The sequence below is a fragment of the Chlorocebus sabaeus genome, chromosome 23, assembly GCF_047675955.1.
Source record: "Chlorocebus sabaeus isolate Y175 chromosome 23, mChlSab1.0.hap1, whole genome shotgun sequence".
NCBI lineage: Eukaryota > Metazoa > Chordata > Mammalia > Primates > Cercopithecidae > Chlorocebus > Chlorocebus sabaeus.
The window spans coordinates 32,662,868-32,690,102 of NC_132926.1; the positions used below are offsets into that span (position 1 = coordinate 32,662,868).

The 27,235-nt window shown below is 51.8% G+C and overlaps 1 long non-coding RNA gene across 1 annotated transcript; it reads right to left on the reverse strand.

Annotated features, from left to right (window-relative positions):
- Nucleotides 1-212: 212 nt before the first annotated feature.
- Nucleotides 213-26,480, reverse strand: LOC103244778 (uncharacterized). Its single transcript, XR_501739.3, has 3 exons — nt 26,247-26,480; nt 11,661-11,782; nt 213-9,156 (listed from the first exon to the last, which is right to left on the reverse strand). It is a non-coding gene; the product is annotated as an uncharacterized lncRNA (long non-coding RNA).
- Between the last annotated feature and the right edge of the window lie 755 nt (nt 26,481-27,235).

Sequence of the window (27,235 nt, forward strand, 5' to 3'; positions counted from 1 at the left end):
CCTCCACACCAGGGAAGCATCCCCAGACAGGGCTGCTTCCTGCGGCCTCCAGCTGCCAGGATGTGGGTTCTGACTGCTATCTGTGCGGCCTCTGAAAGTGTCTGGCAGTGTGGAGGCACTTGGGGATGCTTCAGCTGGGCCTGTCAGGTTCTTTCCCTGCCTTCTCCTCCTCCCGCCTTCCCCAAATTCCCGGAAAGAAACAGGACAGGAGCCAAGGGCCAGAACTTTATTATTGTCACAGAGCACAGGAGAGACCACTTGGGTCTCAGTGAAGGTTTGCTTTTCCTCTTCTTCAGGGGAAGCTACTGTGAGAAGGGCCACCAGCCAGGCTAGGTCAAACGGGGTTGGGGCCACAACATGATAGTTAAACCCATAAACACAGCCTTGATTCGATCCCAGCTTCACAACTTCTTAGCCGTGTGACCTTAGGTAAGTCTGTTAACCTCTTTCAGCCTTGGCTTTGTGGAGTGGAGTGAATAGCAGGGCCTACTTCACTGAGGTGTTATCAGGATGGAAGGGGACAAAGCCTATAAAAGTGTTTAGCACAGCGCCTGGCAGATCGTGACCAGTCACTGAGTGGAAGCTATCATGACCAAATCTGATTTCTCCACGGGCAGGCTAGCCCTGTTGCTGTGGATGAGGAAGAGGGGGTCTCGTTTCCTAAATGTCTTCCCTGCGTCCGTGAGAAAGATGGCTTGGGACACCTGTGGGAGCTGCCTGGTCCCTGGCATTGTGGGAGTTGGACCCAAACATGAGGGTTCTGGGGCTTTGGCGTTTACTACCATTTCTACAACCCCATGAAAAGCCCTAGCAAGAGTTCAGGGAAAGTTCTAATTTTATTTTTTTTTGAGATGGAGTTTCGCTCTTGTCACCCAGGCTGGAGTGCAGTGGTGTGATCTCAGCTCACTGCAACATCTGAGTGGTGTGATCTCAGCTCACCTCAACCTCTGCCTCCTGGATCCAAGCAATTCTCCTGCCTCAGCCTCCTGAGTAGCTGAGATTACAGGCACCCTCCACCATGCCTGACTAATTTTTTGTATTTTTAGTAGAGACTGGGTTTTGCCATGTTGGGCAGGCTGGTCTTGAACTCCTGACCTCATGATCCATGCACCTCGGCCTCCCAAAGTGTTGGGATTTTAGGCGTGAGCCACTGCGCCTGGCCGGAAAGTTCTGATTTTGTACCTGGATTACATTATGTCTTTTGTCATTCAGTCAGTTAGCATTCTCTACAGGCAGTCAGAGAGGCTGAGTTTTAAAATTATTTATGTATGTTTTAGAGACAGGGTCTCCCTGTGTTGCCCAGGCTGGAGTGCATTGGCTATTCACAGGCACAATAATAGCTCTCTGCGGCTAAGAACTCCCAAGCTCAAGTGGTCCTCCCCTGTCAGCCTCCTCAGTAGCTGGGACTGCAGGCACTCACCACCGTGCCTGGCTTTTTATTTTTGTAGCTTTCGCTTTTGGCTAAGAAATTGCCATAGGCCATTGGACTTGAAATCAGAGCTGGCGTTGCCTTTTGCTGTCTGGGCAACCTTGGGCTGGCCACTTTACCTCTCTGAGCCTCACTGATCCCATGGATCTACCATAAGGAGGGCTTTGAGGATGAACCAGCCTGTGGAAGCAAACAAAAGGAAGTGATGGGGGCACTGCTGGTGGTGCAGCGATGGAGAGGGTTTCATTAGTCACTGACTCAAAAGTGAGGGGGCAAAATGAACCTCAGTGTGTGTGTGTGTGTGTGTGTGTGTGTGTGTGTGTCCAACGTCTTGTAGCAAGGTTACAGATCACCGTTTGTAGGGGAAGAGCCATAGTGTTCCTGGGGGTGGCTAGAGGCGCCACAAGAGGGCGTTCTAAGTTTTTATCTTCTCTACCTTGAAAAATTTTCCATTTGTTCTCTGGCTGCATTCCAAATCGAATGAAGACTTATGGTTTTTAGTTTACCTAACTGATTGAATACGCTTTTAAAATGAGTTCATGTGTGTTTACTAGTTTATCAGTCTTGTGGATGCAATACTGTGGCCCCTGTCTCAAGGCGCATTGGGAAGTGGGTTTAGGGTGTGGTGGAGACAAGAAACGCATGCCTGATGGTGTCCTGGTTCAACCGCTGCTCAACTGGGTGGCCTTGGACAAATTTCCCAAGAGTACGGCAGTGCTGAAGTTCCCACATCCAGCCTCACAGGGATGTTATGAAATAGACACGATGGAAAGAAAAGCAATGCAAAGGTTTGGAACGTGGTTCATAAGCCCTCTTACCTCCAGGGACAGCCTTCTTCTTGAACCCTCATCCTGTGCTTCAGCCGAGGCCCCCATGGGAATGGGAGGGGGGCAACTCTGGGATGGGAAGGAGGCGAATCCAGCTGTGAAACCATGACCTCAAGAACAGTATTTCCAGGAATCCCCATCTTAGCATTTAAGGGATTCCTGGGAAAACTGGACCGTGAGGACAAGGTGGGAGTGCATGACCTTCAGCACCAAGGCCGCCATGTCCCTAAGGACCAGCTGTAGTTCTCTTCTGCATCCAGCCCCATCTGTAGCAGCCAGTGTGGGGTGCCACACGTTGCCGGATGTGGCTCATTGCTCTGGGGGGAGTAGTGACTGGAACTTCAATTGCCCTGGAAAGTACCAGAAACCCTCTGGCGCCCCCGCCCCCAGGACTGCCCTCTGCTCTCTGCCTGGCTCATGTGTATTCCCCAGTCTCCTGCTAGAGGGGTGAATTTAAACCAACAATTCAGTTCCTAGGTTGGGTTTGGCAATTTCTTCTCTGATGACCTCCAGTAAGTCACTTAACCCTTGAGCCTTGGCCTTCTTTAATTACAAAATGCATGAGTCTAGGACCTGCTGGAGAGGTGAGATGAATAAGATTAGGGGGAAGTGGGGAGGAGGAAGGAAGCCTGTAGTATTAATGGCAAGTGTCCGGGTCTGTCTTTGCTAAAAGTGGCCTGAGATGTAAAGACAAGATGGGAGCAGGATTTAGAATGTTCTCCTTCTGCTCCCCGGTCCCAGGTTCCATAATCATATGCAATGGGTAAAATATGAATTTGAAGGCAGATTAGGTACAATCTCAGCTCAGCACAATCAATATGTGACCTTAGGTGAGCTGCTTAAATGAGCCTCAGTTTTTCTTATCTGTAGAATGGGGCTATAACACCACCCACTTTCCAAACTTTTGGGGAGGTTAAATGAAACTCTGCTTGACTCCATGGCTCTCCTCTGCTGCTCATTGCATGTCTGAAGCCTCTGGGAGAAGTCAGACATTTGTGAGGTGCCTGGACTGGTTTTGGCAACACCTAGAAACAAAGAGTGAAGACCCTGACTCAAAGGCCAGAATTTTTATCTCCAGGGCTGAAAAGGTGTTTAGGAATTGTTTGATCCACAAATGATGAATGAGTTTCAGCTGTGAATCAATAATAGTGGCTTTCCAGGGCTCATTGTTGAGGATTCTGAAGCTGCCTCTGAGCACTTCAAGAATGGATGCCTGGTGGGGCATACAGGCTCATGCCTGTAATCCCAGCACTTTGGGAGGCCGAGGCAGGCAGATCACCTGAAGTCAGGAGTTCGAGACCAGCCTGACCAACATAGTGAAACCCCATCTCTACTAAAAATACAAAAATTATCCAGGCATGGTGGCACACACCTGTAATCTCAGCTACTCGGGAGGCTGAGGCACAAGAATTGCTTGACCCTGGGAGGAGGAGGTTGCAGTGAGCTGAGATCATGCCACTGCACTCCAGCCTGGGTGATAGAGTGAGACTGTGTCTCAAAAGAAAGAATGTATGCCTTTACTGATTAGCTGTGTCTGCCATGGGCTCAGAAAGAGAAAGCAGAGTCAGGGTGCTGGGGAAATGCTAACACCTCATGCTAAGATGGACACACTGGGGTACGCAGAGAAGTCAGGACAGGCCCAGACTCGTGAAACAGATCGTGGCACCACGGGAACTTGTGTCGAGGAATTTCCCCAGCATCACAAGTGGCTGACAGTATGGAGTCTGGAAACACTGTCCTTCCTGGTATGGCCCCCATAACCCCCAGCACTTACCACTTCCAGGCTGATGGCTGCAGAACAACTTCTCTCTTCCTGAGCTACAGTGCTTCATCTCAGACTCCCAACTGACCAGAGATGCAGCACTGCACCTCAGGCTGGGAGACACGGCACTGCGCTGCTCCGCTCTGGCGACCTGTGGCAGGACTCCAACCTGGCCAGGAGAAGGGGCGTTAGAGGGGACCTGGGCTCCACCCCTCCAGCTCTGGTCAAGAGGCTGTTGTAATCCCCCACAGCTGTGTTTCCTGTCTGTGGCCTGCCATTTGAGCACCCAGGACCAAACCTTGACCTTTTTTTCCTTTTCTTTTCTTTTCTGTTCTGTTCTGTTCTTTTCTTTTTTCTTTTTTCTTTTTTTTGGCTTTTCTTTTCTTGTCCCAAACAGCTTAATTTAGAAGGAGAACATTTAATGAGTATAATTAAGTGGTTTTTAATACATTCACAAAGAAGTTGTGCAAACAATGGTACAATAAATTTTAGCTTATTTCACCACCCAAAAAAGAAGCTCCTTATCCTTAGACAACCCCTAGTCCTGGACAGACCGGTTTCTGTCTCTATAGATCTGTCTATTCTGGATATTTCAATAAATGGAATTATTTAATATGTTGACTTACCTTTTGACGCCATGTCCCATGTTTATGCTTGGTGCATCCCAGCCAAACAACCTCATTCATGGTACTTAACATTTTATATCATCAAACAATCAATTGTCTTCAACCTGTCTTTCTTCTGCCACTCCTCCTCTCTTCCCAGCCATCTTCCCATAATGATTTTTCAAGATGCAAATATGGTCACATCTTTCTCAAGTTTAATATCCTACAAGGGCTCCCCATTGCCCTCAGGCTGAATTCTGGAGCCCTCCCCAAAGCCTGCAAGGGCCTGCCGTATCTCAGGCTGCACTCAAGAGGAAGTGACCTCTTCCTCTTGGGCTACAGTTCATAGATGTCCTTACATTCTCGCAGGGAGCCCTGTGCCTACCCACTTTGGGCTCCCCAGGACTGTGCTGCTCCCCCTCACTTTCCCTGCCCATCTCCTCCTCCTGTGCTAGGTCTCTAATCAAGTGTCCACTCTGGGAAATCCTCCTTGACTTTTTTGTTTTTTTGAGACAGTCTCCATCTGTCACCCAGGCTGGAGTACAGTGACGCAATCCCAGCTCACTGCAACCTCTGCCTCCCCGGTTCAAGTGATTCTCATGCCTCAGCCTCCCAAGTAAATGGGACTATAGGCATGCACCACCATGTCTGGCTAATTTTTGTATTTTTAGTAGAGACAGGGTTTCACCATGCTGCCCAGGCTGGTCTAGAACTCTTGACCTCAGGTGATCCACCCACCTCGGTCTCCCAAAGTGCTGGGATTATAGGCATGAGCCACAGTGCCCAGCCCCTCCTTGACTTCTTTAGCCATCAGCACCCCCTGCTCCATGTTCTCACCCACCCTGTGCCCTCTTTCTAACCCTTTACCATGCTGGTAATGTGGTTTTCACTTACAACCACCTCCACTTGTGGACCACATGGCTCACCTGCGAGGGGAAGGGACCCTGTCAACTGTGCTCACTACTGAAATCAAGGACAGGTGGTGTAGATGCCACCTAAGCCCAGGTTGAATGGCTGAATCATAATTCCCAATCTCATTAGCTCTAGTATCAGTGTTATTTCTGTGTGTCTCACCTGGCTAGATCTCCACTTCCTGAGGACACTGCCTGTGTCTTATTAATTTGGGGGGCTCTGGCTCTGACCCGTGGCTTGGTACATGATGATGGACCCCAGGTAATGCCATTTGGTGGCTGATTGGATGACCATGTAGATAATTCATTTTGTTTTCTGGGCCTGGCTTGGGTGGTAACTTTCAGGTGAGCAGGCAAAGCCCCTTCTCACTCTTCCTGCCCTGCCAAGATCTCAGGGCACCCCAGAGGACCTTCTTGCATTGCTTAGTGGTCACTGTGGTGGCCTTGATGTTGGATGACATGCATTTTCAGGAATATCTGAAGGGGGTGGGTAGCCTTTCTTCAGGGCTGAGAGAGAACAGAAAAAATATATCTCCTTAAAAAAACAAAAACGTTGCTGGGAGCAGTGGCTCACGCCTGTGTCCTAGCACTTTGGGAGGCTCAGGCAGGAGGATTGCTTGAGCCTAGAGTTCAAGACTAGCCTGGGCAACATAGGGAGCCCTTGTCTCTTAAAAAACAAACAAACAAACAAACAAACAAAAAAACCACGATAGGTGCAGTGGCTCATGCCTATAATCCCAACACTTTGGGAGGCCAAGGCAGGCGGATTACCTGAGGTCAGAAGATCGAGACCAGCCTGGCCAACATGGTGAAACCCCGCCTCTACCAAAAATACAAAAATTAGCCAGGTGTGGTGGCAGGGGCCTGTAATCCCAGCTACTTGGGAGGCTGAGGCAGGAGAATTGTTTGAACCTGGGGAGGTGGAGGTTGCAGTGAGCCGAGATCTTGCCATTGCACTCCAGCCTGGGCGACAGAGTGAGACTCTGTCTCAAAAAAAAAAAAAAAAAAAAAAAAAAAAGGTCTATCTCTTACACCTCTAGCAGAAAGCTGAAGTCAGGCCTCACTCTGGGAAGAGTGGGAAGAGTGTTTACCTCTGGTCTAGCATGCCGGTTAGATCAGCAGGTCAGTTCTGACAGCCTGTGGAGACGACAACCTCTGTCTACGGTATTGCCAGCCAGAGAACTGCTTTCCTCTTCTGTGGAATTCTCTTGCAGGAACTCTTTTCAACTGCATTTGGTGGCTGGGCACTGTGACTCACGCCTGTAATCCTGAGCACTTTGGGAAGCTGAGGCTGGTGGATCGCTTGAGCCCAGGAGTTCAAGACCAGCCTGGGCAACACGATGAAATCCTGTCTCTATCAAAAAATACAAAAAATTAGCCAGTCTCATCGCCTGGTCTCTACACGAATAAATAAATAGATTTTTAAAAATCCTGCATTTGGCTGGGGAGTGATTCCAACATTGGACTCCTTTGGGGGTCACGGACAGCTGGTCTACTCCACTCTCCACGGCTCCCACTGCACCTGAGAGAGAAGAGCTTAGCATGTTCAGCAAGGAGATTTCAGTAAGAACCAGGCAGGGTTATCCTGAAAAAGAGATGATTTGCTGCCAAGAACTAAGCTGACAAGGTGCGTCCTCCGCCTTCACTTGGTGCGTGATTATTTCCAAAGCCCTTTCAGATAAACTACCTTTGGCTTCGCACGTGCAGCAGGTGGGTAAGTGATGTGGGGGAGTTTGTAGCCTCTGCTGGGAGACAGGACACAACAGAATGGAAAGCAAATTGTCAGGGAGAAACGGATCCATTCTGTTGTGGAGTGGATCAGTTGCTCCCTGTCAATTTGCTTTCAGTCCTATTTTCCGTGGGGTAGAAAGCCTTAGTTTGCTGCTATCATGTCTTTGACACCTTTTTAACTCTCACTAATTGCCCGGGCTTCAGGCTCAGGGCCTTGCAAGCCAAACTATTAGGTTAAAGTGTAATAACATTGTTTCATTTTTACTGTATTTATGGTTACCTTTATTTGCTAATTATGTATGGTATCAGAGTTTTCTATTTATAGTAGCTGTTTCTATTTGTATTAAAAAGGACTCATCCTACATTTAAAAATATTATAATCGTTTGCAGACATGGAAGAAATAAAATAGGGGGCATCTGAATGACTGAGTTTGGGAAACAGTGTCCGATCCCATTTAATCATCAGAATGGCTGGTGCCGCTGGCAACGGAATGTTATTGCTTCTACATAGAGGACCAGGAAGGGAAGGGGGTTGTTCCAGGGTCACAGGGCCTGAGCTTGGACCAGGAGAGTTGAAGACCATTTCCACCAAGGCCATTTCCATTCCAAGATGTAGGCTAAGATTATTGCAGCAAAGATAACATCTCCCCTGGGTTTAGAACCAGGAACTAGATGGGAGGTAGTCCCACGCTTCTGAAGGAGAAACTGATGCAGGGAGAAGGGCTGAGGCACCGACTCTGACCAGGGGAAGGTGTTTGCCTCCATTTCCTCTGTGGCCCTTGAATCTGCCCACCCCTGGCTGTTGGTGCCTCATTCTGTTCCTTTGTGTCTGGAATAATCATCATGATTATGAATGTAATAAGCATGGTCATTTGTGGAATTTTATAGTCCTGGATATTGAATGTTTTCATTACGCAAGTCCCTGTGCATCCACAAAGCTCCCTGGGAATGGATTTTTCCAAGGGTACAGAGCTGGGAACTGAACTGGGGTTCCTAACCCAGGGCCCTCATTTTAACCTCTACACTGAATGTCTCATGCCCTGAGGAATTGGCCAGACCTTAGGTTCGGGGGCAGGGTTTAATCATTTCACCTGCCCATTCAGCACACTGCCTCTTCTATGGGCCAAGGGGAAGTGGGACTGAGAGACACGCCGTCCTTGAGCTGGAGGACCTCAGTCAGATTGAGTAGAAGGAAACTGCCCCTCACAAGGTGAACAGGGGACAGACTCAAGTGGGATGAGAGCGAGAGAGCGAGAGAGCGAGAGAGAGAGAGAGAGAGAGAGAGAGAGAGAAAGAGAGAAAGAGAGAAAGAGAGAGCGTGCCCTAGAAAGGACAGCCAAGCACACTCAGAGGACAAAAAGTTCCCACCCCTGGGGAAGCTGAGAAGGCTTCCCAGAGGAGGAGTCAGTGCAGCTGGGCTGAGAGGAGGGGCAGAGGGGCTGGGAGGGAGGGGCTTCTCCTGGCTCCAGCAGCTCTTCCCTGGAGTCTTGCACACTTAGCACTTGTCCCAACCCCTGCCTCCTTCACCTGAGGGCCTCACTGAGAAGAGGGGTCTATGGCCACCCCTCCCCCATTCCACTTACCCCACCAAAGGCTCCCTCCTACTCTGGATCCCCGGTCAGGATGAGAGCCACCGCTTGGGGGTCCCAGGTTGCACTTCTTACCAGGCCCTTCTCTCTGTGGCTGTTTCCCCTTCTGTGAAAAGCAATGTTGAGCCAGGTGGCCTCAGTTTTACCTGATGGCTCTGGGTGCTGGCTGCAGGCAGCATTGGGGGCCGCTCCTGGGTGGATGGGCTGTTTCCGCCTCTGTGCTCCCCATGTCTTCAGGAAATGTCTCTGGGCCGTGGGGGACCTCTGTCTTCTGTCGGGAGGCTTGGGGAGGCGTGGGTGAGCTGGGGAGGAGAAAATAAACAGTGGCTGTCTGGGTTTTCTCGCCAGGCCTGAGCCAGGAGGCCTCCCTGGGCTCCTTCCCTTATATGGCCAGGCTGCTCTGGGCTGGGAGCTTGCCGCAGAGCTCCCCCACCCTCTACCAGCACTCAGAGGGCCGGGGGTCATTGCTGGTCACCCAGGACTCTGCTGTTGCAGAGGCCAGAGCAGGGCTGAAGGTGGAGGGCAGGCCCCAGGACATGTGCCAGGAATTGCCTGGACAACCTGGGCAATTGGGGAGGATTTATGTTGAGATAAGGGATGGGAGAGAGGAACACCCAGAGAAGGAGGGGACCTACCCCATACTGACTTAACCCCCAACTCATGGTGTGATCCTAACCAAGCCCTTTCCCTCTCTGGGCTTCTGTTTCTCCCCCTCTCAAATGAGGGTGTGGAAAATAAGAATTAATTCTCACAGTCATTCTGTGAGGTGGCAGCTTGTACACCCTCATTTTGCAGAAGGGAAAACCAGCTTGGAGAGGCTAAGTAATTTGACCACAGCTTTCCAGCTGAAAGAGAGCAAGGCAGGATTTGAACTCGGGGCCGTCTGACACCAAGGTCTGTGTTCTGAATTGGCTGGTTGTTAAGGCTCCTGTTGCGGGTGACAGTCCCTTCCATGTGCCTTATGGAAAAGGGATTCTGTGAAGTTGCAATCCTGGAAGACCAGGGAGGCCCCAGTGCCCAGTGACCCAGCCTGAAGGAGGCTGTTCCACGAAGGAAGGGGGACAGGGACTGTAAGTATTCACCCTGGTGTCCCCGGCACATCACACCAGGCATGGCACAGGCTCAGGGATCAGAAAGGTGTGTTGTGGAATCACCAAGAAAGGAAGTTTTGGCAGTCACACCTGTCCCCTCACCCTCAGCCACATTCTGAGGATGAAAGAAAACAAGGCATGAGAAAGCACCAAGATGCCACCTTTAAGACCAGCGTTGCCTGTTCACAAGCTCTTTCTTCTCTCTGAAGCATTCCCCGTGTCTCATCCCCAGGCCAGTGTCTTCTGAGCTGACCACTCCCCGCTCAGCCCAGCTGCAGGACTGAAAGATGAGGTGAGTCTGCTCAAGGACGGGGCTCTGGTTGAAGCCTCACGCTGGGCCCAAGTCCCAGACAGCAGCACTGGCCATGGGAGAGGCTGCGGGAGGGGAGGGTGAGGGGGGAAGAGGGGGTGCATCTGGGAACTGTTCGGAAATGTGCCTCGCAAAAGCACTAACATCCTGTGTGCTGTTGAGCTAGCCCTGGAACATCCCTCACCCCATCCATCATTGTGGCATCCTCTCGGACCCCAGCCCCCTTCCTGAGGCCCACGGGTGGGGTGAGGGAGCAAAGGACCAACTGTCAGTGTGTCCGAGAGACCACAGCTGGCAGTTCTGCAGGCCTGTTTAGTGTCGGAGCCGGACAGTCGGCGGGAGGAGGCGCCTGCAGCCCTCCTAATCCAATTTGTTTAAACCCAGTCTCTGTGGCTTATTTGCTAGTGAGGGAGGACTGGGTGTGCGCTGTGCTGGGGTGCACGTTTGCACACATTTGTGGGGCATGCAGAGGTGAACAGGTGGACCATGTTATGTAAGACAGGCCTGCGACTTGTCCCACATCCCTGAGCGTCAGCTCCTTTCCTGGAACCCTGCCTCCTCCTCCCTTCTCCTCTGCTCACCTCCAAATCTTCCTGTACTTTTTCCATCCACATGAGAACTGGTGCCAGAGTTCCCCTTTGCAACTGACCCTACGTGCCACTCTGAGTGAACGCTTTCACTTCCACAGGCCTCAGTTTCTCCACTTGTCTTATGGAGCTGGCACCTCGCCCTACCTGTTCCACCATGAGCATGAAATTTAAAAATTGGCAAGTGTGGGAAATAATGTGATGAATGGTAAAAACTGCTCTGTGTTCTTGAGTTTCACCATGTGCCAAGCGCTGCGCCTGGGGACACCAGCCCAACCTCACAAACCCTCTCAAAGTCATATGAGCTGGCTCTTTATCACTAGGCTCAGAGGGTTGAGTGACTCATCCAAGATCACACAGCCCCAGGTCTTCCTGCTTTAGGAGCTCACTTTCTGGGGAAGATTACTATTATTTTCCCACATTTCTCTCAAGTCTGTTATTCACCAAATCAAGTTGAATAACAGAGGCTTTATGTCCAAATCACACAGGCTTTGCATTGCTATTTTGTAAGGAGAATGGGGTAGACCGGATTCTTGGCTCCTAGTTGGATTTCCCTTCTTGGGTTCCATTTCTTTTTACCTACAACCCAGACTCTGACAGCCCTGAATTGCCCACACTGCCACCAATCAGTGGGGAGCCTTCCTTTACCAAGGCCCATTCTGCTTCTCATCATCCTGAGGCCCGGTTTCTTGGTCATTCTGAGGTTGGGGTGGGGAGTTTATCCTGAGAGACCCAGGTTACTCCAGGAGCCGCCTGCAGGTGGGCTGGGGTGGGGAGTGGATGTGGGTGCCGGAGGGGTGGAGGTGGGGTGGGCTCACAGTTCTGTCTCTGAGCTGCCCGCTGCTGGCCCTCCTCTGGTCCCAGGAGGCTGCTTCTCCAGAGTTCTTGCTTCTCCAACATCAGCGTGGCAGGGGTGGCTCCCACCAGTCAGTGCCCTTGCCTGAAAGAAACAAAGATCTCACCTGTCAGAAGGACACCAGGGTGCCCTTTGGGTACGGTCATGGCCTTTGAGGGTCCTGACCAGGTTGCCAGGCTCTGAGGGATGGAGGATGGGCCTGGGCCACTTCTGGGTACTCTTGGGCTGAACCTACTGAGATCTTCCGGGCCTCAGAGATCCTGCCCCTTGGGCTCTGAGCAACCATTATCCCTTCTTGGCCTGCCTGGCTTTTAAGGGAGAGTTTCTGAGAAACTCCAAGCTCCAAGAGCAGGAGGAGCCACCTTCCCTTCTCAGCACACCCAGGCCCCTTAACAAAAGAACTGTCCTGAAAGGAAATTTCCCAGAGGCTCCTCTGACCGATGCCCCCACCTCAGCCTCACACATAAGAAAGGAGCATGTAGGGTTTAATCAAAACCTGGGGTTAACATGATGACCAAGACCAAAGGGACAGGCTTGCGGCTGTCTTTGATGCCTCCCATGTACACAAAGCTTTCAGCCTGCAAAACACTCCCATAACTCAAGGCACATTCACGGATGTCGCCAGAGGTAGGAATAATTCTTCCCCTTTCTGAAGTTCCAGGAGCCTGTGCGATTTGCCCGGGGTCACCTGTGGGACAGCATGAGAGGCAGACTTGAACCCAGGCTCCTGAAGCTCAATCCAGCTTTCTCTTGGGCATGGGCAGTAGCTGGCTGGATGACCACAAGTCAAAGTTATCATCGCCATGGTCATCGCAGAAGCCCCTGTGCCCTTTCCTGCCTTGCTCATTTCCAAGAAACATGAAGGGCTGGGAATGGGCCACATCTGTGAGCCAGATGGCACCTCAGTGAGGAGAGGGCTGAGGCCAGGGCTCCAGGCAAGCTCACGAACTCATGCTCACACCCAGCTCTTTCTGGAGGGACCTCTTTGCTCACAGTTCCCCTTCCTCAGCTCACTCACGCCTGTGCACTTGGTACAGCCCTTGCTCTCCTTGGGCTCCAGGGCCCTAGGGTTTCCACCACATGTCTGGAAAGAAAAGACATAGGCTTTGAGTCATGCAGACCTACGTTTGAATCTCACCTCTAGCACTTCCTAGCTGTGTGATCTAAAGCTGGTGTCTTCACCTCTCTGAGCCTGTTTCCGACCTCACAGTCTTGTTTGTGAAGGTCAAATGAGGCAGATGTCAAGTGCGAGCATATTTCCAGGCACATCATAAGCCCAGGATAAATGGCTGCTATTTCTATTATTAGCATGGGGCTGGAGCCGTAGCAAAGCCCAGTCATGGGAGGAAGAGCAGAAGCAGGGAGAGAGCAAAGGTCTGAAGAGGCATCTGGGGAAACTGTGGGAGCCCCTGCGTGTCCCTTTCCCTGTCCCCTTTGTCGCACAGCTTCCCTGGGCCTCTGTTCCCAGAGTGCCCTCCCACCCCCTTGACACCCCAGCCGAGTTCACCAGCCTCACACGCTCCGCACTTCCTCCCCAGGGAGCGTTGCTCCGGGGAGTTTTGAGCAAGCCCTGGGAACGCAGTTTGAGGCTGAAACAAGAGCATTGCAGGGAAAAGGGAAGAGAGGGGAAAAAAAAGACCTGCCCAGCCTAGAATCCCAAGCCTTGCCTCGAGCAGCTCAGCCCTGGGGACGGGTGGGGCATAGACACCAGGATCCATGTGAGTCCCTGTCACTTGGCCCTTCGGTGAGGGCAGAAAGTGGGAAAAGAGTGACAAAGGTAAGAGCCATCACCTGTCTGGCTGACTGTGCACTAGCCACGTTGGGACATGCTGTAATCATAATGACAGCTAACATGTCCTTGGGTGCTTCTGATGCATGCCACACTTGCTAAGTGCTTTATTTTATACAGCTTTTCTCATCTGATCCTCAAAGTGACTTATGAGTTAAGTACCAATAATTTTCTTTTCTTTTCTTTTCTTTTTTTTTTTTTTTAAAGAGACAGGGTCTTGCTCTCCAGGATCTTGCTTTCCAGGGCAACACCTGTTGCCCAGGCTGGAGTGCAGTGGCACAGCCAGTTCACTGTAACCTTGAACTCCTGGCTCAAGCGATCCTCCCGCCTCAGCCTCCTGAGTAGCTGGGACCACAGTCACATGCCACCATACCTGGCTAATTTTTAATTTTTTAATTTTTTGTAGAGATGGGGTCTTGCTATGTTGCCCAGGCTGGTCTCAAACTCCTGGCTTCAAGTGATCCTCCTGCCTTGCCCTCCTGAAGCACTGGGATTAGAGGCATGAGCCACTGTGCCTGGCTGAATTAGGTACCATTCTTTTAATTTTTTGTTTCTTTACTCAGAGATCCTTGTTTTAAATAATTAGGTACCATTCTTATCTCTGCTTTACTGAGGCTCCAGGGGTCACAGCACTCCCTCCTGGTTACACAGTTAGTAAAGATTGGCTCCAGGCAGCCCTACACACATTCTCACAGCTCCTTTGTAAGACCAACTACCCATCATATCATTTTTACAGAGTGATAACCAGAGTCAATATCTCTTGGCAATATTTCGGTGTATTGTACGTTGGTCTTTCTGGAGAGGAGTTTGTGAACAGAGAAAGCATTGTCAGTATAAGTAAGACCATCTGAGCCCTGGAAAGCCATCTGTCTCCAGAAGCAAGGGGGCTTCTCCTTTTGGTGGTGGTGTTCTGCCTCTTTCCCATGGCATTTCTCCCCTCTGTGCTGTTTGTTAAAAGAAATTCACATCATGTTGAAGGTATTGGTTCTCGGCGGGGCGCAGTGGCTCTCGCCTGTAATCCCAGCACTTTGGGAGGTCAAGGTGGGTGGATCACCTGAGGTCAGAAGTTCGAGACCAGCCTGGGCAACATGGTGAAACCCTATCTCTACTAAACATACAAAAATTAGCTGGGCACAGTAGCACATACCTGTAATCCCAGCTACTCAGGAGGCTGAGGCAGGAGAATTGCTTGAAACCCCCAGGAGGCGAAAGTTGCAGTAAGCTGAGATCACACCACTGCACTACAGCCTGGGTGATAGAATGAGACTCTGTCTCAAAAAAAAAAAAAAAAAAAAAAAAAAAAAAAAAGGCATTGGTTCTCCCTCTGTCCTATAAGCTTTGCAAAGAGCATGGACCTCCAGAGTTCCAGGGGCTTCGCTGGGACTGGGCAATGCTTTCTAGATAATACAGATATTGGTTTCTTGTGGAATGTGTTGGGTGGGAGGAGCTGCAGGCTAGGTACCAGGTTTTCTGTAGATATGCTATGTGATTGTGGACAAGGGTATTCCCCTCTCTGAGCCTCAAGGGCCCGCATCTACATGATGTGGTGGGGATAGGACTGGACTCCAGAGTGTCCCGAGTCCTTCTAGATCAGGCATGGAGGGATGGTCTTGCCCCACCCCATTCCCTGGTGTGAGTGTGGGTGTGAATGCAGGTGAATGGCCAGCATAGGTCTCCATGGAGCGAGAGAGAAACTGGTGCATCTGGGAATGAGGATGGCACTCCCTCAATGCCTCCCACTCCCTTGCCCCCATCCTACCCTTTACTGCTCAGCCCCAGAGTATGCCCCAGTGATGTGGACCAGGTGGATTTTCTGCCCCAGGACTTGAAGTCTTGGAACATCAGTGCTGGAAGCACCCTAGTCTTGCACCCATTGTTCAGATGAGGAAACTGAGGCATGGAGAGGAGAAGCAAGGAACTCAAAGTGATTCAGCCAGTCACAGGTTCAACTGGGACTCCAGTAAATGTCCTGACCTCTTCTGCTCACTGGGGGATCCTGATCGGCCAGATATTAAACAAAAGGGCCTCGGGAGGAAGGTGGAGAGAAGAGAGACTTTAAGTTCCTTTTGCTTTGAAGATGGAATAATCATGACTTCCTTCTCCAAATATCTTTTGGCCCTTCCTAGAACCAGATGGCGGATGTTTGGAATTTATGTTGTAAATAGTGTTTAAGAAGGGGTGGGAGTGCAGATGTGTTACTTTCTTCCACCACCAGAAAGGAGATCTGAGGGAGAGAAGTGGGGGAGGGAAGCTGACTATGAAAAGATTTTGGGAGAAGGAAGAAGTGAGGGGGAAGGAAGACCGAACAGCGATGTGATATGGGAGGAGAGGGAGCGAAAAGGGAAGAGAGATGGATGCAGTGAGAGTGAGAGCAAGACAGAGAGGAAGAGAAAGGGAAGGGAGAGAGCGATGGGAGAAGGAGGACGAAGAAAGATGGAGAGGGGGCTCTCAGGGTGCAGGCGCAGAGACGCCCCATCTCATTCAGGAGCAAGCCCTTGAGTTTTCTAAAAATAGCTCAGTCTTCCCCCCAGCAGGGTTGGCAGCAGGGACCAAGAGAGGCACGCTTGCCCTTTTATGGTAAGAAAAAGTCCAGATCCTCAGAGCGGGAGCTGGGCTGGGGCCTGTAATTCTGGATGAAGTCCAGCCCCAGGGTCTGGGGTGGGACAGGGCTGAATTGGGGGGAAGACTAGGTGGGATTTCCTGGCCTGGATGGCCCTATCCTTGGGGAAGATAGGGCTGAGGTAGGTGTTGGCAGGGGCCTCCCAGGAAAGCACTGGGGTCCTGGTAGATCCTTAGCGTTATGGCAGAAAGTCTTCTAGAGACATCTGGTCCACCCTGTGTCTCTGTTTTTTTTTTGTTTTTTTGTTTTTTTTGAGACGGAGTCTCACTCTGTCCCCCAGGCTAGAGTGCAGTGGCGCCATCTCAGCTCACTGCAACCTCAGCTTCCCAGGTTCAAGCAATTCTCTTGCCTCAGCCTCCTGAGTAATTGGGATTACAGGCACCTGCCACCACGCCTGGCTAATTTTTGTATTTTTAGTACAGGCAGGGTTTCACCACGTTGGTCAGGCTGGTCTTGAACTCCTAACCTCAGGTGATCCGCCAGCCTTGGCCTCCCAAAGTGCTGGGATTACAAGCATGAGCCACCGCACCTGGCCGTCTCTGTTTTATAGAAGAAGAAACTGAGTCCCAGCCAGGGGAAGAGATCGTAGCTCCCTGTGTGGGGGTTTAAGCCACCAAGCTAAATTGCTGCCAGGGTCCACACAAGGACAGCTTATGTGCCTGTTATTCTGGAGAGCAGTGTGGTCAGCGACAAGAGCACCGTTAGGAGTCAGGAAACCCAAGGCCCATTACCAGTTTGCTGTGTGACCTTGAGCCATCTGTGAACTCTCTCTGGTCTCAGCTTTCCTCACTGGGGCCATCTTAAGGGTTTTCTTAGCTTTTTGTCTCTCTGGGAATTTCGCAGCTAAAAAGCAAAGCCTGGGCGTAGAAGATGCTGTTATGAGGTGAAAGGGAATCCACAAGCTGCTATTTTCTTTCTGTGCCTCACTCACTTCCTGTGCTGAGCCGGGCAGGTAAAATCTGGGATGGACCGAGACCGATGGAGAGGAGTCCTTGCAGGAGACAGGAGGCAGATCATGGCTGGAATACCCCACTGCCCAGCTAGTTGGGTCTAGCCTCTTTTTTTTTTTGAGACAGTCTTGCTCTGTCGCCCAGGCTGGAGTACAGTGGCGTGATCTTGGCTCACTGCAACCTCCACCTCCCGGGTTCAAGTGATTCTCCTGCCATAGCCTCCTGAGTAGCTGGGATTACAGGCACCCACCACCACACCTGGCTAATTTGTTGTATTTTTAGTAGAGACAGGGTTTCACCATGTTGTTCAGGCTGGTCTCAAACTCCTGACCTCATGATCTGCCTGCCTCAGCCTCCTAAAGTGCTCAGATTATAGGAGTGAGTCACCGTGCCTGGCTGGGTCTAGCCTGTCACTGGACACACTGAGGCCAGAGGAAGCTGCATGCTCAAGGTCACGTTGAAGGTCATATGAAGAGTTAGGGCACAGCCAGGAATAGAACCAAGGGTTTCCATTCCCCGCCTTGGGCTCTTTCCTCTGCAGGAGGCCAACAGCATTGGGGACCATCTCTGGCCATTCAAAGGGACCTCCTGAGCAGAGCAGCCAGAACTCAAGATAGGCTGCCATCCTCTAACTATCTCTTGGACATAGCTGCATCCTGCCTGGGCACCGCCTCTCCTCTGTCCCCTGCCCTTGACTGTGAAGAGTGTACCATAGTCTCCATCTTTGGCTAGAAGGCAGAGAAGAAGCAAAGGATGTGGTCAGTCTGGCAGCATGATTTTGGGCATGTCTTTCCTTGTCACTGGGCCTCAGTTTCTGCATCTATAACACGAGGAGATAGGCCCTGATCCTCTTTAAGGTCCCTCAGCTCTAAAAGGACTATGATGCAATGAGTATGGGATTGAACACCAGGAATATTTATTAAGCATCTACCAGGGGCGCCAGAGTGAATGTGATGGATGTTGCATGACTCCGAGCGTGATGGACGTTGTATGACTCTGAGCTCTGCAGTCAGTGTGAGGTGGGGGCACATTGCCTGAGAATCCTGGAAGCCCCATTCCCAAGATCCTTCTGTCTGTATTCTGGAAACCCCTGGGCTGACTCTCTGAACCCAACTTGAACCCAGGTTCTGGCAGCTCTGGTCTTGAGTATCTAGGGAGGGCTGCTGGCCCAGGCGATGTAGTTGCCCACTGCTCCAGGACCCTCACAGGTGCTTGGCCATGCCCTTGACTTCTAGGTCCTCTCCATCCTCTCCCACACTGCTGTCCACTTCCCCAAGCCCTGTCTGGTGGGCCTCCCAATCTACTCCACTTCCTCCGTCTCTCCATGCTTTTTCTGTGACTCAGCCCAAGAGGATTCTTGCTTTCCTTTCCCAGCCTCCTATGACACCCCCTCCGACCACTGAGGGAAAGGATGGAACAGAAGAGAAAGGGGGAAAAAAAGAAAGCATCGTGGTTCTAAATTTGAAGCTTTCCTGTGACCCTCCTGGAATTTCCACGCAGACTCTCTGGAGCGTGTGAACAGGGCTCCCAGGGACCCTGGCCCCCTTTGTTTCATTCCTGCCGGGCGGAAGGCCATCAGCTGAATGTTCCCCGGGGACTTCCATCTCACAACCAGGCTCCAAGTCTCTTTGGTCAGGCCTGGTGTCCCCTGGGAAGGCAGGAGGCAGCAGTGGAAAGGAAGTGGGAGGTAGGAGGTAGAAGGTCCAAGAGGCCCTTGTGCAAAGTTAGGGCAGAACTGATGTCATGTCTGGCTGGGAATCTGACATCCAGGCTGCAGGAAGGCTCAGCTCATGATTTTCCCAAAGCAGCTAGAGCTGGCATGTGAGATCCGAGGCTGGTGGTAGGAAAGGCTATGATGTCCAACCTCTTCTGATGTTTGGCTTCTCTCTATGGTGTCCCTACTAAGCTTACATACCTCTGGTGATGAGGAGCTCACTACAGATGTTCCTTAACTTATGATGGGACTACTTCCTGATAAATCCATTGTCAATGGAAAATATTGTTAAGTTGAACGTATTTTTTCTGTTTATTTTTTGAGACAGAGTTTTGCCCTGTTGCCCAGGCCGGGGTGCAGTGGTGCAATCTCGGTTTACTGCAACCTCCGCTTCCCAGGTTCAAGCGATTTTCATGTCTCAGTCTCCCGAGTAGCTGGGATTACAGGCACGTGCCACCACACCCGGCCAATTTTTGTATTTTTTTTTTTTAGTAGAGATGGGTTTTTGCCACGTTGGCCAGGCTGGTCTCGAACTCCTGAACTCCTCAACTCCTGATCTGCTCGCCTTGGCCTCCCAAAGTGCTAGGAGGACAGGTGTGAGCCACCGCACTTGGCCCGAATGTGTATTTTTGACTTGCGATATTTTCAATACAAAATTGGTTTATCCGAAGTAACCTTATAACCCCATCACAACTGCATCATAAGTTGAGGAGGGTACCAAATGCATATAGCTTTCATAGCATTTTAAAAGAGAAAATTGTAACTTAGGATATGTCTGTACTTCCTAATCCCCTCACCCTCTTTGGACAGACTATTGGAGGTGTCTTCCTAGTATTCTGCTGCCGTCTGCCATGTCCTCTGGGGCTGTACAGAACAAGTCCCTGCTCCCCAGGAAGCTCTGGAATGGTCTGAAGATGGTGACTGCAGCCCTCGGGCTTCGTACCCCTCCTAGTCCCACCTGAGGTCTCCTTTCCCCATTGCCTGACATCTCAGAGTTGCCTATTATCCAAATTCCTAGGTCTCTGCCCTGCACTGGGGTTCTTGGCTGATGGTATTTTGGGGAGAGGGACAAATAGGCTAAAGAAAGGCACTCCCTCCTAGGGACAGACAGATACCAAGGAGAACTTTCCCCAAGCTCTGAGGCTTTGGTTTCTGTTGCCAAAGCTACCGCACACTCTAGGCCTTTCCTGTTTCTCCAACCTCTCTGAGCTTCAGACCAACTCTCGGTTCCAGCCAACCAGGCTTCTCTACTGTTCTCCGAAAATGCCTCTGCAGTCCTGCCTCCATACCTTTGTACACAGAGCTGTCCACCTGGAATGCCGTCTTCTTCTCTGTCTATCCAGGGCGTGTCCCCAGCTCCTTAGATGTTCCCTCTCTGAGAATCCAGGTATCTACTGTCACACATGGAATGACTTCAACTGTCCCCTCTGTCCCAAACCAGGGAACATCACGGCCTGAGGCCCCAGAGGAGTAGGGCACTTACCCAGGTGTGCTGGCTGCAGAGCCACAGCCTGGTCCTAGCCGGCCTCTTTCTCCTTCACCCCACCTTGCTCAGCTCATCCGGGCACATGCTGTCAGACTCATTGGGGTTGTTGAGTCACATGCCTGGTGGCTGGCAGGCTCTGGGCAGGCTGAATGGGGGCCTCTGAGCCCAGCAGCCCAGCCAGGGGTGGTGTCATAGCCTCTGTGGATGCCATCCCCAGGCTAGCAGGCAGCCTCCCTCCAGACACTCCACCCCCATCCTGCCTCCCTGGAGGGAGAGGAGGAGTAGAGTATGTGGCAGCAGAGCAGTTTGGAGCTTTTTTTTTTTTTTCTTTTTGAGACAGAGTCTTGCTCTGTCACCCAGGCTGGAGTGCAGTGGCGTGATCTCGGCTCACTGCAACCTCTGCCTCCTGGGTTCAAACAATTCTCCTGCCTCAGCCTCCAGAGTAGCTGAGACTACAGGCACGCGGCACCATGCCCAGCTAATTTTTGTAATTTTAGTACAGATGGGATCTCACCTTGCTGGCCAGGCTGGTCTCGAACTCCTGACCACATGATCTGCCAGCCTTGGCCTCCCAAAGTGCTGGGATTGCAGATGTGAGCCACTGCGCCCGGCCTGCAGCTTTCTTATCTCCCTTGAAGCACAGCTAAGGTCAGAGGAGGAGACTTTAAGGAGGGGGCTTACGCTTGTGGCTGGCGGGGGTTCTTGCAGAGGAGCCATGGTGGGATGGCTTTCTCCAGTCTGGACCTAGCCAACTGCCCCTTCCTCAGAACTCAGGTGGGCTGTGCAGGGCATGGGGCAGCCCAAGACTGACGAGGCCCCCAAGGTTACTCAGCCCACCCTATGGGGTGCTTCTGGGTGGAAAGGACTGTTTTGCCAGGGTCTACATTTTTGAGCCTGAGCAGCGGTGGAGGGTCGAAGGGTCTGTCTGTTCTCTTACTGCAATCATGCCTAATCTGGGAGGAGGCTTTGGACTTCCAATGGCCTCCTCCCCCAAATGCCAAAGGCCCTACTAGGCAGGTCAGAACCAGAGCTAGTTCTGGTTCACAGACCCATTGCGGGTGGTCCTAGAGTGCAGCAGCTAAACACATGATTTTAGAATCAGTCAGAACTGAGTTTGAGTCCCAGCTTGGCCTCGTACAGGCTGTGTGACTTTGGGCAAATGACTAAACCTTTCTGAGCCTTTGTGTGCCCAGAGGGATAATGGCATTTATCTCAAGAGTGCTGGGTAAAGGTCCAGGTACTTGAAAGGACTTGATAGATGGCAGGTGATATTTTTGAGGGAATAAGGGCAGTTTATTCCCCAAAGTCCAAAGAGTTGGTGCCCAGAAGAGCATCTCTTTGTACTGTGAAGAAGCTGTCTTTAGTAATCATATTTTAGCAGTTATTATTATAAAAATTTAATTTAAACATTTATAGTAGAGACAGAGTCTCCCTATGTTGACCTTCAGGCTGGTCTCGAAATACTGAGCTCAAGGGATCCTTCCACCTTGGTCTCCCAGAATGCTCAGATTACAGATATGAGCTACCATGCCTGGTCTTAGCAGTTATTTTTTATTGAGTACTTATATGTGTCAGTCACTGTTCCAAGGGCTTCATGAGTTTTAGCTCATTTAGTGAGTTAATCCAGACAACTCAATAGACCGATGAGACAGGTACTCTTAAATCATCTCTATACTACAGATGAGGTCACTGAGGCACAGCGTACCTATGTGTCGCCTAAAGTCCTACTGCTGCTGTGCGGATTCAAACCCAGCAGCCTGGCTCACATCTGGCACCTCTAACTGCCAGCCTGTTATATCTGACCCCCACCCAGCCCTGCTCCAGACCCGCCTGGTCCCCTCATCACCTGGGCACAGGGACTCACTCCACATCGGAAAGCCCTCAGGCTTCGGAGTCAACCTCAGTTTCCTCATCTGAACAAACTGAATGAGTGGACCTCTGTGGGCCATGAGAGTGGATCATTCACACTGTGCATTAAGGCGTGTTTGGAACTGGAGTAAAGGTTTCTGGTGGTAAAGTGTTGTTGCCAACAGCCTCTTTTGCAAGTGGGCAGGGGGCTGGCCAGGGCTCTCGCAATGTGCGGTGAAGCCCCACGGGACCTGTCTAGACAAGCTGTTAGCAGGCGGCAGCCACCTTGGGCTCTTTCCCCCAAATTCCTGCAACTCACCCTCCCAGGCGACCTTTGATTGGACCCCGGCCACTGCATACTGCTGGGCTGGGGAAGGGCCACAAAGGCAGTTCCCATCCCACCCCCGCGCCTTCGTAAATGTCCTGATGAGGGTGCTCTGCAACTTGTGTGTGGAGGGCAAAGTTCTAGACACCTTCGTGCACAGGAGCATAGCAGCCTGCAGAAGGCATACCTATGTTTTTATTTCCATGGCTTCCTTACATGTTTTATTACACAAATTTGATACATGCAAAATGAAGTGTGCAGCCTATATGCTTCAAGGAATCTGATGACTTCAAGTGTGGTCAAGGAGATGGGGACGCTCATACACTGCTGATGGGAGCATCACCTGGTTCAGCCACTTTGGAAAGCAATCCTGTGCTCTCCTGTAAAGTTGACAGGCCTGCACCCCAGGACCCAGAACCCCTTCTAGGTATAAGCTCCAGAGAAAGTCTGGCTTATGGGTACCAAGAGATGTGGACAAAAATGGTCATCACGACAATTCAAACCAGCCTTCATCACGGTTCTTTGAACCACCCCATGGTGCTGAGCCCCTGGGAGAGTTTCGTTGGAAAATTTCAGGAAAAGCCCAGCAGTGAGGACCTCAGAGATCACCTCCCCGAAACCTTCAGGCTCACCCAGGAATCAGACACAGCCACTTGAGTCAGTGATGGTGTGTGGTGTGGAGCCTGGAACTTGCTATTCCTCAAGGATAGGTGTTGGCTGGGTGCGGTGGCCCACGCCTGTAATCCTAGCACTTTGGGAGGCTGAGGTTGGGGAAATCGCTTGAGCCCAGGAGTTTGAGGCCAGCCTGGATAAATGGCGAAACCCTGTCTCTATAAAAAATACAAAAAATTAGCCAGATGTGGTGGCACACGTCTGTCATCCCATCTACTTGGGAGGTTGAGGTGGAAGGATCGCTCGAGCCTGGAAGGCAGAGGTTGCAGTCAGCTGAGAAGTGTCACTGCGCTCCAGCCTGGTTTACAGAGCGAGACCTCATTTCAGAAAAGGAAAAAAAAAAAGATAGGTGTTGGGCGTCATTTTCCCCCAGAACTGGCCAGGCTGAGAAGGGGCTGATTTTGCCCAAAGGGCTGTGGTGTGCCTGGGAGGGACCAGTGATAAACTTTCTGTTGTGGGGAAGCAGCAGGGTTGAAGGGAAGAGCAGTGGCCTCAGAGCTAGAAGGCTTGGGCTCAGGTCCGGCAGAGCCTCCCTCCCGGCCTCCGTCTCCTCTGCGAGGTGGGATTCCTCGTTACTGCCCTCAGAGGTGTTGCGGTGGGCAGCCCAAGAGTGTGCGCTCTACAGATGCATAGACTGGGTTCAAATCCCCTTGGCTGCTTTTTAGTTGCGTGACATTGGGTGAGCTGCAGTGGCTTCCTTCTCTAGAAAGTGAGGGCGAGGGAACGATGCTGATTTCTGCCTCACAGGAATCCTGGGCGGATTAAATGGTAATGCAAGCTGTTTAGCACAGTGTCTGACTCCCAGAAGTCTCCCATACATATTCTGCCCCCTTCCATGAGGTCTGCTGGAGGGTCCCCAGGAAGTTTTGAGTTAGCTAAGAGGCAGGGCAGGAGGTGGGAGACTCCTGGGGGAGTTAGCACCCCCAGGGGTGGCTGGCACACACGACTTAACAACTCATGAGCTGTGTGACCTCAGGTAAGCCACCTAACCTCTCTTTACCTCTGGTACCTCATCTGTGGAGTGGGGATAATAATTGCTCCTTCCTTAGTGGTTCTTGTGAGGAGTAAATGAATTAGTTCATGTGAAGATCTTAGGTAATGCCTGGAGCTCACAAGAACTCCACAAATAGTGTAATCTATTTCTCCTGATTTGCACCACCTTATGGAATCCCTGGCTGGGCAGAGAGGCAGGTTCTGTTCCAGCTCTGCCATCAGCTCGCTAAATAACCTAAAGCGGTGCTTTCTCTCTGTGGCTTCCGTGGCCTCAGCTGTTTGTGAGAGTCCTAGGCTGCCCTACAGCCTGGAATTTCCCAAACTTCCATGTGCATGGGAATTCATGGGGAGCTCGTAATGCAGATTCCTAGGCCCTGCCCGGGGTCCCCTGTCAGCAGGTGAGTGTGCAGTGGTTCAGATACATTGCTCACACAATACCCTAGAAAGGCAGGAGAGGAGACTCCCCCAGTCCTACAGGCATCTCAAGCTGATCACCTTCCTGTGTCCCACAGCCTCTGACTTTCGATTCCTCCTGCCTCTTTCCAGAGCCTGTTCCAGAGCCCTTCAGCAACTCTGGGCATTCCCTGGCTGGGTTCCATTCCCACTTCTCCCTCAACATAGCTCAGGGTATCTTGCCCGCAGGCAGCGTGGGCTCGGACTGCGATGTCACATCAGCCCCATTCATCCTGCTCTATGTGCCTTCATCCTTCACTCCTCATGACGACCATGCAATCTCAGAACTGTACCCATTTTACAGAGGAGGAAGCTGAGGCTCACACAGCAAGCAACTTGCCCAGAGTCACTTGTCCACTAAGTAAACAAGCCATAATTGGACCCAGGCAGTTGAATTCAGAGCCTCCTTCTGAACCATGTTGGCCTTGGGCCTTGTGTGACAAGCAGCAGGAAGGTGAGGGTACCTGACAGAGGCCGGTGCTAGAGGACTGTGTTCTGTTCTGGGGTCCGGACATGGCCAGAGCGTGTTCAGAGGAGCCCAACTCCACGTCGTCTGTACATCTTCAAGTTCCAAACCTAAGCCTCTGCCTCTACCCAGCCCTGCCTCCCATCACAAGCCTCCTGCGTTTCTCTGAATCTCCTGGTCCCACCGCTTCATCCTCTGAAGCCCTCTGTTGTCTTCTCCATCCTTTTCCTACTTCCACGTCCTGCACTCCTGTGTGGTCGAATCCAGAGATCAGTCCTTTCCCCACCAGAGGCTGGTTGCAGTCAAGTTCATCTGGAGGGCTCGGGGCACCCCTCTGGCCAAGCCTTCAGTCACAGAACCTTCAGCTACTCTCCCTCACTCAGGCTCAAATTCCAAAAGCTCCCACAGGGCTTCATCTGCTTGGACTCCAAACTTGTGGTCAAAGGGCAGACTCGGCTCAGGGATCTCCTGGGGGAACTTCCCAACACTGGCTGTCCCTCAGGCACAAACAACTCAGAAGCCACATCTGCAGAGGAATCATTTTGTCCAATGGCCTTACTATACAGATGGGGAAACTATGGCCCAGAGAGGGGAAGGGGCCAGCCCAAGACCACACAGCCAGGCACTGAGAGCAGAGCTGGGGCCGGAGCCTAAGTGCCCCTGTCTTCTCTCGCCAGCATCCCTTCCCACTGCTCCATGTGCAGTCAGCACCCAGCCTTCCCAGGATCTCTGCCTGCCTGCCAGAGCCTGAGCTTACATTGCCTCTTCCCCAGCTTTGTTTCTCGAAACCATTGTTTGAAAACCGTTTTCCTTGCCGGGAGCCCCAAGCTCTCGGAATTGCAAAATCAAAGCCCCATAGAATGAGGAAGAAGCACTGCCTATGTAGAAGCCGGGGAGACTGCCCCAGACTCGGGCGCCGTGGTGAAGCTCGGGCTGATAGGATGTTAACTCTGTCCGCTCCCTCTGCCCCTTCTTCCCCCAGTTGACTACAACAACAAGGAATCCTAGAAGCCAACAGGACCACAGAATTAGAGCCGATGAGCTGGATGGATGCTTAGAGATCATTGACTCCAGCCCCTGTGCAGATGGGGAAATTGAGACCCAGAGAATCTGTGTCCAGAAAAGGACAGAGCCAGTTAGCAAGAGAGCAAGACCCCCCGATGCAGCATCCCGCTGGGGAAATGTCCCAGAGGCCCCCATCCACAGATCCCAGGTCTCCTGCTGGTGCTTACCTTTCCTGGGATCTGGTCCAGGTGTGGCTCCTTGGGGCCTGGAGATGGGAACCAGCCTGTTTGGTGAGTGGTTGGGGTTGTCACTGCTTCTCAACTAATTAGACCCAGCCTCTGGTGCCCCTCGCTGCCACAGGGGCATTTTTAAGCAGCTGGCACTGAGCCCCCCTCCCCTTAGTCCCTTGCCTGCGGCTCCCTGGCCACAGAGGCCACTCTGCCTTTTACCTTATATGAGCTGAAGAGGCGAGCCCCGTGTTGGGGCGAGGCGGGTGCTGAGCCCTCCCAGGGTCCCCCATTGGCCCAGGCGCCCCCCACGTGACTACCTCGCCTTGACCTGCCCCCGGTGCAGAATGTTGCTTTTACCCCCTAAGGAAGGAGTGGTTGACAATTTTCATATTTCTTCTAAATTTGGAGATTTCAGACAATGCTGGGAGGCTTGGCTCCAGCCGCCAGAGGCCCATGTGGAAGTCATTAAGCCTGAGAAGGGGGGCAGGGGAGAGAGGGAGGCAGGGAAAAGAGGAGGAGGAGGAGGAGGTGGAGGAGGAGGAGGAGGAGGAGGAAGGGGGTGGGGAACAGAGTTCTGAGGGTTGCCAGTTGTCAGCCTGGGAACAAGAGCAAACTCCCTGGGAGAAAGCTGTGTGAGAATTTCCTTCCTCTCGCCCAGCCCCTGCGTCCTGGGACTGCAGTGGGAGTCCTGAGACCTTCTGGGAACCTCCAGTGGGGGAGACACCAGTCCTGGCTCCCGGAATCTGGGTGATGGGAATGGGGGGAACAGGAGAACATGGGGAAGGAGAGCCCGGACCCTGAGAAGCTACCCCCATCATCATGCAAACGAGGCCTGGGCCTGACAGGGAAGATCCTGACCCAGCCACTTGGCAGGGTCGCCACAGGGCAGGGGCTTGAATCTAGAACGTCCTTCAGGGGGATCTCTTTCTCCTGCCATTGCAGTCCTGAGAAATGCCCATCTCTTGCCGGAGTCCCTCTTTCTCCTT